The sequence below is a fragment of the Gobio gobio genome (assembly GCF_949357685.1).
Source record: "Gobio gobio genome assembly, chromosome: 1".
Taxonomy (NCBI): Eukaryota; Metazoa; Chordata; class Actinopteri; order Cypriniformes; family Gobionidae; genus Gobio; species Gobio gobio.
The window spans coordinates 82,757,246-82,770,449 of NC_137097.1; positions in this window are offsets into that span (position 1 = coordinate 82,757,246).

Sequence of the window (13,204 nt, forward strand, 5' to 3'; positions counted from 1 at the left end):
ATGCACTTTTATGATGGATAGATGCACTTTAATGATGGATAGATGCACGTTTATGATGATAGATGCACTTTTAGGATGGATAGATGCACTTAGGATGGATAGATGCACTTTTAGGATGGATAGATGCACGTTTATGATGGATAGATGCACTTTTATGATGGATAGATGCGCTTTTATGATGGATAGATGCACGTTTATGATGGATAGATGCGCTTTTATGATGGATAGATGCACGTTTATGATGGATGGATGCACTTTAATGATGGATAGATGCACTTTAATGATGGATAGATGCACTTTTATGATGCACGTTTATGATGGATAGATGCACTTTTATGATGGATAGATGCACTTTTATGATGGATAGATGCACTTTTATGATGGACAGATGCACTTTTATGATGGATAGATGCACTTTTATGATGGATAGATGCACGTTTATGATGGATGGATGCACTTTAATGATGGATAGATGCACTTTAATGATGGATAGATGCACTTTTATGATGCACGTTTATGATGGATAGATGCACTTTTATGATGGATAGATGCACGTTTATGATGGATAGATGCACTTTTATCATGGATAGATGCACTTTTATGATGGATAGATGCACTTTTATGATGGACAGATGCACTTTTATGATGGATAGATGCACTTTTATGATGGATAGATGCACTTTTATGATGGATAGATGCACGTTTATGATGGATAGATGCACTTTAATGATGGATAGATGCACTTTTATCATGGATAGATGCACTTTTATGATGGATAGATGCACTTTTATGATGGATAGATGCACTTTTATGATGGATAGATGCACTTTTATGATGGATAGATGCATTTTTATGATGGATAGATGCACTTTTATGATGGATAGATGCACTTTAATGATGGATAGATGCACTTTTATGATGATAGATGCACTTTAATGATGGATAGATGCACTTTTATCATGGATAGATGCACTTTAATGATGGATAGATGCACTTTTATGATGGATGGATGCACTTTTATGATGGATAGATGCACTTTTATGATGGATAGATGCACTTTTATGATGGATGGATGCACTTTTATGATGGATAGATGCACTTTTATGATGGATAGATGCACTTTTATCATGGATAGATGCACTTTAATGATGGATAGATGCACTTTTATCATGGATAGATGCACTTTTATGATGGATAGATACACTTTTATGATGGATAGATGCACTTTTATGATGGATAGATGCACGTTTATGATGGATAGATGCACTTTTATGATGATAGATGCACTTTTATGATGGATAGATGCACTTTTATGATGGATGGATGCTCTTTTATGATGGATAGATGCACTTTTATGATGGATAGATGCACTTTTATGATGGATGGATGCACTTTTATGATGGATAGATGCACTTTTATGATGGATAGATGCACTTTTATGATGGATGGATGCTCTTTTATGATGATAGATGCACTTTTATGATGGATAGATGCACTTTTATGATCGATGGATGCTCTTTTATGATGATAGATGCACTTTTATGATGGATGGATGCTCTTTTATGATGGATAGATGCACTTTTATGATGGATTGATGCACTTTTATGATGGATAGATGCACTTTTATGATGGATAGATGCACTTTTATGATGGATGGATGCTCTTTTATGATGATAGATGCACTTTTATGATGGATAGATGCACTTTTATGATGGATGGATGCTCTTTTATGATGATAGATGCACTTTTATGATGGATGGATGCACTTTTATGATGGATGGATGCACTTTTATGATGGATAGATGCACTTTAATGATGGATAGATGCACTTTTATGATGGATAGATGCACTTTTATGATGGATAGATGCACTTTTATGATGGATGGATGCACTTTTATGATGGATAGATGCACTTTTATGATGGATAGATGCACTTTTATGATGGATGGATGCACTTTTATGATGGATAGATGCTCTTTTATGATGGATAGATGCACTTTTATGATGGATAGATGCACTTTTATGATGGATAGATGCACTTTTATGATGGATAGATGCATTTTTATGATGGACAGATGCACTTTTATGATGGATGGATGCACTTTTATGATGGATAGATGCATTTTTATGATGGACAGATGCACTTTTATGATGGATAGATGCACTTTTATGATGGATGGATGCACTTTTATGATGGATGGATGCACTTTTATGATGGATGCACTTTTATGATGGATAGATGCACTTTTATGATGGATGCACGTTTATGATGGATAGATGCACTTTTATGATGGATGCACGTTTATGATGGATAGATGCACTTTTATGATGGATAGATGCACTTTAATGATGGATAGATGCACTTTTATGATGGATAGATGCACGTTTATGATGGATAGATGCACTTTTATGATGGATGGATGCACTTTTATGATGGATGCACTTTTATGATGGATAGATGCACTTTTATGATGGATGGATGCACTTTTATGATGGATGCACTTTTATGATGGATAGATGCACTTTAATGATGGATAGATGCACTTTTATGATGGATAGATGCACTTTTATGATGGATAGATGCACTTTTATGATGGATAGATGCACTTTTATGATGGATGGATGCACTTTTATGATGGATAGATGCACTTTTATGATGGATGCACTTTTATGATGGATAGATGCACTTTAATGATGGATAGATGCACTTTTAGGATGGATAGATGCACTTTTATGATGGATAGATGCACTTTTATGATGGATGGATGCACTTTTATGATGGATGCACTTTTATGATGGATAGATGCACTTTAATGATGGATAGATGCACTTTTATGATGGATAGATGCACGTTTATGATGGATAGATGCATTTTTATGATGGATAGATGCACTTTTATGATGGATAGATGCACTTTTATGATGGATGGATGCACTTTTATGATGGATGGATGCACTTTTATGATGGATGGATGCACTTTTATGATGGATGGATGCACTTTTATGATGGATGGATGCACTTTTATGATGGATGGATGCACTTTTATGATGGATGGATGCACTTTTATGATGGATGGATGCACTTTTATGATGGATAGATGCACTTTTATCATGGATAGATGCACTTTTATCATGGATAGATGCACTTTTATGATGGATAGATGCACGTTTATGATGGATAGATGCACTTTAATGATGGATAGATGCACTTTTATGATGGATAGATGCACTTTAATGATGGATAGATGCACTTTTATGATGGATGGATGCACTTTTATGATGGATGGATGCACTTTTATGATGGATAGATGCACTTTTATGATGGATAGATGCACGTTTATGATGGATAGATGCACTTTAATGATGGATAGATGCACTTTTATGATGGATAGATGCACTTTTATGATGGATAGATGCACTTTTATGATGGATAGATGCACGTTTATGATGGATAGATGCACTTTAATGATGGATAGATGCACTTTTATGATGGATAGATGCACTTTTATGATGGATAGATGCACGTTTATGATGGATGGATGCACTTTTATGATGGATGGATGCACTTTTATGATGGATGGATGCACTTTTATGATGGATAGATGCACTTTTATGATGGATAGATGCACTTTTATGATGGATGGATGCACTTTTATGATGGATGGATGCACTTTTATCATGGATAGATGCACTTTTATGATGATAGATGCACGTTTATGATGGATAGATGCACTTTAATGATGGATAGATGCACTTTTATGATGGATAGATGCACTTTTATGATGGATAGATGCACGTTTATGATGGATGGATGCACTTTTATGATGGATGGATGCACTTTTATGATGGATGGATGCACTTTTATCATGGATAGATGCACGTTTATGATGGATAGATGCACTTTTATGATGGATAGATGCACTTTTATGATGGATGGATGCACTTTTATGATGGATGGATGCACTTTTATGATGGATGGATGCACTTTTATGATGGATGGATGCACTTTTATCATGGATAGATGCACGTTTATGATGGATAGATGCACGTTTATGATGGATAGATGCACTTTAATGATGGATAGATGCACTTTTATGATGGATAGATGCACTTTTATCATGGATAGATGCACTTTTATGATGGATAGATGCATTTTTATGATGGATAGATGCACTTTTATGATGGATAGATGCACTTTTATGATGGATAGATGCACTTTTATGATGGATAGATGCACTTTTATGATGGATAGATGCACTTTAATGATGGATAGATGCACTTTAATGATGGATAGATGCACTTTTATGATGGATAGATGCACTTTTATGATGGATAGATGCACTTTTATGATGGATAGATGCACTTTTATGATGGATAGATGCACTTTTATGATGGATAGATGCATTTTTATGATGGATAGATGCACTTTTATGATGGATAGATGCACTTTAATGATGGATAGATGCACTTTAATGATGGATAGATGCACTTTTATGATGGATAGATGCACTTTTATGATGGATAAATGCACTTTTATGATGGATAGATGCACTTTTATGATGGATAGATGCACTTTTATGATGGATAGATGCACTTTTATGATGGATGGATGCACTTTTATGATGGATGCACTTTTATGATGGATGGATGCACTTTTATGATGGATGGATGCACTTTTATGATGGATAGATGCACTTTAATGATGGATAGATGCACTTTTATGATGGATAGATGCACGTTTATGATGGATAGATGCACTTTAATGATGGATAGATGCACTTTTATCATGGATAGATGCACTTTTAGGATGGATAGATGCACTTTTATGATGGATAGATGCACTTTTATCATGGATAGATGCACGTTTATGATGGATGGATACATTTTTTTGATGGATGGATACATTTTTTTGATGGATAGATGCACTTTTATGATGGATAGATGCACTTTTATGATGGATGGATGCACTTTTATGATGGATGCACTTTTATGATGGATGGATGCACGTTTATGATGGATAGATGCACTTTTATGATGGATAGATGCACGTTTATGATGGATAGATGCACGTTTATGATGGATAGATGCACTTTTATGATGGATAGATGCACGTTTATGATGGATAGATGCACTTTTATGATGGATAGATGCACTTTTATGATGGATAGATGCACGTTTATGATGGATAGATGCACTTTTATGATGGATAGATGCACGTTTATGATGGATAGATGCACTTTAATGATGGATAGATGCACTTTTATGATGGATAGATGCACGTTTATGATGGATAGATGCACTTTTATGATGGATAGATGCACGTTTATGATGGATAGATGCACGTTTATGATGGATAGATGCACTTTTATGATGGATAGATGCACGTTTATGATGGATAGATGCACTTTTATGATGGATAGATGCACGTTTATGATGGATAGATGCACTTTTATGATGGATGGATGCACTTTTATGATGGATAGATGCACGTTTATGATGGATAGATGCACGTTTATGATGGATAGATGCACTTTTATGATGGATAGATGCACGTTTATGATGGATAGATGCACTTTTATGATGATAGATGCACTTTTAGGATGGATAGATGCACTTAGGATGGATAGATGCTCTTTTATGATGGATAGATGCACGTTTATGATGGATAGATGCACTTTTATGATGGATAGATGCACTTTTATGATGATAGATGCACTTTTATGATGGATAGATGCACTTTAATGATGGATAGATGCACTTTTATGATGGATAGATGCACTTTTATGATGGATAGATGCACTTTTATGATGATAGATGCACTTTTATGATGGATAGATGCACTTTTATGATGATAGATGCACTTTTATGATGGATAGATGCACTTTAATGATGGATAGATGCACTTTAATGATGGATAGATGCACGTTTATGATGATAGATGCACTTTTATGATGATAGATGCACTTTTAGGATGGATAGATGCACTTAGGATGGATAGATGCACTTTTAGGATGGATAGATGCACGTTTATGATGGATAGATGCACTTTTATGATGGATAGATGCACGTTTATGATGGATGGATGCACTTTAATGATGGATAGATGCACTTTTATGATGGATAGATGCACGTTTATGATGGATAGATGCGCTTTTATGATGGATAGATGCACGTTTATGATGGATGGATGCACTTTAATGATGGATAGATGCACTTTAATGATGGATAGATGCACTTTTATGATGCACGTTTATGATGGATAGATGCACTTTTATGATGGATAGATGCACTTTTATGATGGATAGATGCACGTTTATGATGGATAGATGCACTTTTATCATGGATAGATGCACTTTTATGATGGATAGATGCACTTTTATGATGGACAGATGCACTTTTATGATGGACAGATGCACTTTTATGATGGATAGATGCACGTTTATGATGGATAGATGCACTTTAATGATGGATAGATGCACTTTTATCATGGATAGATGCACTTTTATGATGGATAGATGCACTTTTATGATGGATAGATGCACTTTTATGATGGATAGATGCACTTTTATGATGGATAGATGCACTTTTATCATGGATAGATGCACTTTTATGATGGATAGATGCACTTTTATGATGGATAGATGCATTTTTATGATGGATAGATGCACTTTAATGATGGATAGATGCACTTTTATCATGGATAGATGCACTTTTATGATGGATAGATGCACTTTTATGATGGATAGATGCATTTTTATGATGGATAGATGCACTTTTATGATGGATAGATGCACTTTAATGATGGATAGATGCACTTTTATGATGATAGATGCACTTTAATGATGGATAGATGCACTTTTATCATGGATAGATGCACTTTAATGATGGATAGATGCACTTTTATCATGGATAGATGCACTTTTATGATGGATAGATACACTTTTATGATGGATAGATGCACTTTTATGATGGATAGATGCACTTTTATGATGGATAGATGCACTTTTATGATGGATAGATGCACTTTTATGATGATAGATGCACTTTAATGATGGATAGATGCACTTTTATCATGGATAGATGCACTTTTATGATGGATAGATACACTTTTATGATGGATAGATGCACTTTTATGATGGATAGATGCACTTTTATGATGGATGGATGCTCTTTTATGATGGATAGATGCACTTTTATGATGGATAGATGCACTTTTATGATGGATGGATGCTCTTTTATGATGATAGATGCACTTTTATGATGGATAGATGCACTTTTATGATGGATGGATGCTCTTTTATGATGATAGATGCACTTTTATGATGGATGGATGCTCTTTTATGATGGATAGATGCACTTTTATGATGGATTGATGCACTTTTATGATGGATAGATGCACTTTTATGATGGATAGATGCACTTTTATGATGGATGGATGCTCTTTTATGATGATAGATGCACTTTTATGATGGATAGATGCACTTTTATGATGGATGGATGCTCTTTTATGATGATAGATGCACTTTTATGATGGATGGATGCACTTTTATGATGGATGGATGCACTTTTATGATGGATAGATGCACTTTAATGATGGATAGATGCACTTTTATGATGGATAGATGCACTTTTATGATGGATAGATGCACTTTTATGATGGATGGATGCACTTTTATGATGGATAGATGCACTTTTATGATGGATAGATGCACTTTTATGATGGATGGATGCACTTTTATGATGGATAGATGCACTTTTATGATGGATAGATGCACTTTTATGATGGATGGATGCACTTTTATGATGGATAGATGCACTTTTATGATGGATAGATGCTCTTTTATGATGGATAGATGCACTTTTATGATGGATAGATGCATTTTTATGATGGACAGATGCACTTTTATGATGGATAGATGCACTTTTATCATGGATAGATGCACGTTTATGATGGACAGATGCACTTTTTTGATGGATGGATACATTTTTTTGATGGATAGATGCACTTTTATGATGGATGGATGCACTTTTATGATGGATGGATGCACTTTTATGATGGATGCACTTTTATGATGGATGGATGCACTTTTATGATGGATGCACGTTTATGATGGATAGATGCACTTTTATGATGGATAGATGCACTTTAATGATGGATAGATGCACGTTTATGATGGATAGATGCACTTTTATGATGGATGGATGCACTTTTATGATGGATGGATGCACTTTTATGATGGATAGATGCACTTTTATGATGGATAGATGCACGTTTATGATGGATAGATGCACTTTTATGATGGATGGATGCACTTTTATGATGGATAGATGCACTTTTATGATGGATGGATGCACTTTTATGATGGGCAGATGCACTTTTATGATGGATGGATGCACTTTTATGATGGATGGATGCACTTTTATGATGGATGCACTTTTATGATGGATAGATGCACTTTAATGATGGATAGATGCACTTTTATGATGGATAGATGCACTTTTATGATGGATGGATGCACTTTTATGATGGATAGATGCACTTTTATGATGGATGCACTTTTATGATGGATAGATGCACTTTAATGATGGATAGATGCACTTTTAGGATGGATAGATGCACTTTTATGATGGATAGATGCACTTTAATGATGGATAGATGCACTTTTAGGATGGATGGATGCACTTTTATGATGGATAGATGCACTTTTATGATGGATGGATGCACTTTTATGATGGATGCACTTTTATGATGGATAGATGCACTTTAATGATGGATAGATGCACTTTTATGATGGATAGATGCACGTTTATGATGGATAGATGCATTTTTATGATGGATAGATGCACTTTTATGATGGATAGATGCACTTTTATGATGGATGGATGCACTTTTATGATGGATGGATGCACTTTTATGATGGATGGATGCACTTTTATGATGGATGGATGCACTTTTATGATGGATGGATGCACTTTTATGATGGATGGATGCACTTTTATGATGGATGGATGCACTTTTATCATGGATAGATGCACTTTTATCATGGATAGATGCACTTTTATGATGGATAGATGCACGTTTATGATGGATAGATGCACTTTAATGATGGATAGATGCACTTTTATGATGGATAGATGCACTTTTATCATGGATAGATGCACTTTTATGATGGATAGATGCACTTTTATGATGGATAGATGCACTTTTAGGATGGATAGATACACTTTTATGATGGATAGATGCACTTTTAGGATGGATAGATGCACGTTTATGATGGATAGATGCACTTTTAGGATGGATAGATACACTTTTATGATGGATAGATGCACTTTTAGGATGGATAGATGCACTTTTAGGATGGATAGATGCACTTTAATGATGGATAGATGCACTTTTATGATGGATGGATGCACTTTTATGATGGATGGATGCACTTTTATGATGGATAGATGCACTTTTATGATGGATAGATGCACGTTTATGATGGATAGATGCACTTTAATGATGGATAGATGCACTTTTATGATGGATAGATGCACTTTTATGATGGATAGATGCACGTTTATGATGGATGGATGCACTTTTATGATGGATGGATGCACTTTTATGATGGATGGATGCACTTTTATGATGGATAGATGCACTTTAATGATGGATAGATGCACTTTTATGATGGATAGATGCACGTTTATGATGGATAGATGCACTTTTATGATGGATAGATGCACGTTTATGATGGATAGATGCACTTTAATGATGGATAGATGCACTTTTATGATGGATAGATACACTTTTATCATGGATAGATGCACTTTTATGATGGATAGATGCACTTTTATGATGGATAGATGCACTTTTAGGATGGATAGATACACTTTTATGATGGATAGATGCACTTTTAGGATGGATAGATGCACGTTTATGATGGATAGATGCACTTTTAGGATGGATAGATACACTTTTATGATGGATAGATGCACTTTTAGGATGGATAGATGCACTTTTAGGATGGATAGATGCACTTTTATGATGGATAGATGCACTTTTATGATGGATAGATGCTCTTTTATGATGGATTAGATGCACTTTTATGATGGATAGATGCACTTTTATGATGGATGGATGCTCTTTTATGATGGATAGATGCACTTTTATGATGGATAGATGCACTTTTATGATGGATGGATGCACTTTTATGATGGATAGATGCACTTTTATGATGGATAGATGCACTTTTATGATGGATGGATGCACTTTTATGATGGATAGATGCACTTTTATGATGGATAGATGCTCTTTTATGATGGATAGATGCACTTTTATGATGGATGGATGCTCTTTTATGATGGATAGATGCTCTTTTATGATGATAGATGCTCTTTTATGATGGATGGATGCACTTTTATGATGATAGATGCTCTTTTATGATGGATGGATGCACTTTTATGATGGATAGATGCACTTTTATGATGGATGGATGCTCTTTTATGATGGATAGATGCACTTTTATGATGGATAGATGCTCTTTTATGATGGATAGATGCACTTTTATGATGGATAGATGCTCTTTTATGATGGATAGATGCACTTTTATGATGGATGGATGCTCTTTTATGATGGATAGATGCACTTTTATCATGGATAGATGCACTTTTATGATGGATGGATGCACTTTTATGATGGATAGATGCACTTTTATGATGGATAGATGCACTTTTATGATGGATAGATGCTCTTTTATGATGGATAGATGCACTTTTATGATGGATAGATGCTCTTTTATGATGATAGATGCTCTTTTATGATGGATGGATGCACTTTTATGATGATAGATGCTCTTTTATGATGGACGGATGCACTTTTATGATGGACAGATGCACTTTTATGATGGATAGATGCACTTTTATGATGGACAGATGCACTTTTATGATGGATAGATGCACTTTTATGATGGACAGATGCACTTTTATGATGGATAGATGCACTTTTATGATGGACAGATGCACTTTTATGATGGATAGATGCACTTTTATGATGGACAGATGCACTTTTATGATGGATAGATGCTCTTTTATGATGGATAGATGCACTTTTATGATGGATAGATGCACTTTTATGATGATAGATGCACTTTTATGATGGATGGATGCACTTTTATGATGGATGGATGCACTTTTATGAAGGATGGATGCACTTTTATGATGGATAGATGCTCTTTTATGATGGATAGATGCACTTTTATGATGGATGGATGCTCTTTTATGATGGATAGATGCTCTTTTATGATGATAGATGCACTTTTATGATGGACAGATGCACTTTTATGATGGATAGATGCTCTTTTATGATGATAGATGCACTTTTATGATGGATAGATGCACTTTTATGATGATAGATGCACTTTTATGATGGATAGATGCACTTTTATGATGGATAGATGCACTTTTATGATGATAGATGCACTTTTATGATGGATAGATGCTCTTTTATGATGATAGATGCACTTTTATGATGGATAGATGCACTTTTATGATGGATAGATGCTCTTTTATGATGATAGATGCTCTTTTATGATGGATAGATGCACTTTTATGATGGATAGATGCTCTTTTAGGATGGATAGATGCACTTTTATGATGGATAGATGCACTTTTATGATGGATGGATGCACTTTTATGATGGATAGATGCACTTTTATGATGGATAGATGCTCTTTTATGGTGGATAGATGCACTTTTATGATGGATAGATGCACTTTTATGATGGATGGATGCACTTTTATGATGGATAGATGCTCTTTTATGATGGATGGATGCTCTTTTATGATGGATAGATGCACTTTTATGATGGATAGATGCTCTTTTATGATGGATAGATGCACTTTTATGATGGATAGATGCACTTTTATGATGGATGGATGCTCTTTTATGATGGATAGATGCACTTTTATGATGGATAGATGCTCTTTTATGATGGATAGATGCACTTTTATGATGGATAGATGCACTTTTATGATGGATAGATGCTCTTTTATGATGGATAGATGCACTTTTATGATGGATAGATGCTCTTTTATGATGGATAGATGCACTTTTATGATGGATAGATGCTCTTTTATGATGGATAGATGCACTTTTATGATGGATGGATGCTCTTTTATGATGGATAGATGCACTTTTATCATGGATAGATGCACTTTTATGATGGATGGATGCACTTTTATGATGGATAGATGCACTTTTATGATGGATAGATGCACTTTTATGATGGATAGATGCTCTTTTATGATGGATAGATGCACTTTTATGATGGATAGATGCTCTTTTATGATGATAGATGCTCTTTTATGATGGACGGATGCACTTTTATGATGGACAGATGCACTTTTATGATGGATAGATGCACTTTTATGATGGACAGATGCACTTTTATGATGGATAGATGCACTTTTATGATGGACAGATGCACTTTTATGATGGATAGATGCACTTTTATGATGGACAGATGCACTTTTATGATGGATAGATGCACTTTTATGATGGACAGATGCACTTTTATGATGGATAGATGCTCTTTTATGATGGATAGATGCACTTTTATGATGGATAGATGCACTTTTATGATGATAGATGCACTTTTATGATGGATGGATGCACTTTTATGATGGATGGATGCACTTTTATGAAGGATGGATGCACTTTTATGATGGATGGATGCACTTTTATGATGGATAGATGCACTTTTATGATGGATGGATGCACTTTTATGATGGATAGATGCTCTTTTATGATGGATAGATGCACTTTTATGATGGATGGATGCTCTTTTATGATGGATAGATGCTCTTTTATGATGATAGATGCACTTTTATGATGGACAGATGCACTTTTATGATGGATAGATGCTCTTTTATGATGATAGATGCACTTTTATGATGGATAGATGCTCTTTTATGATGATAGATGCACTTTTATGATGGGCAGATGCTCTTTTATGATGATAGATGCACTTTTATGATGGACAGATGCACTTTTATGATGGATAGATGCTCTTTTATGATGATAGATGCACTTTTATGATGGATAGATGCACTTTTATGATGATAGATGCACTTTTATGATGGACAGATGCACTTTTATGATGGATAGATGCACTTTTATGAAGGATGGATGCACTTTTATGATGGATGGATGCACTTTTATGA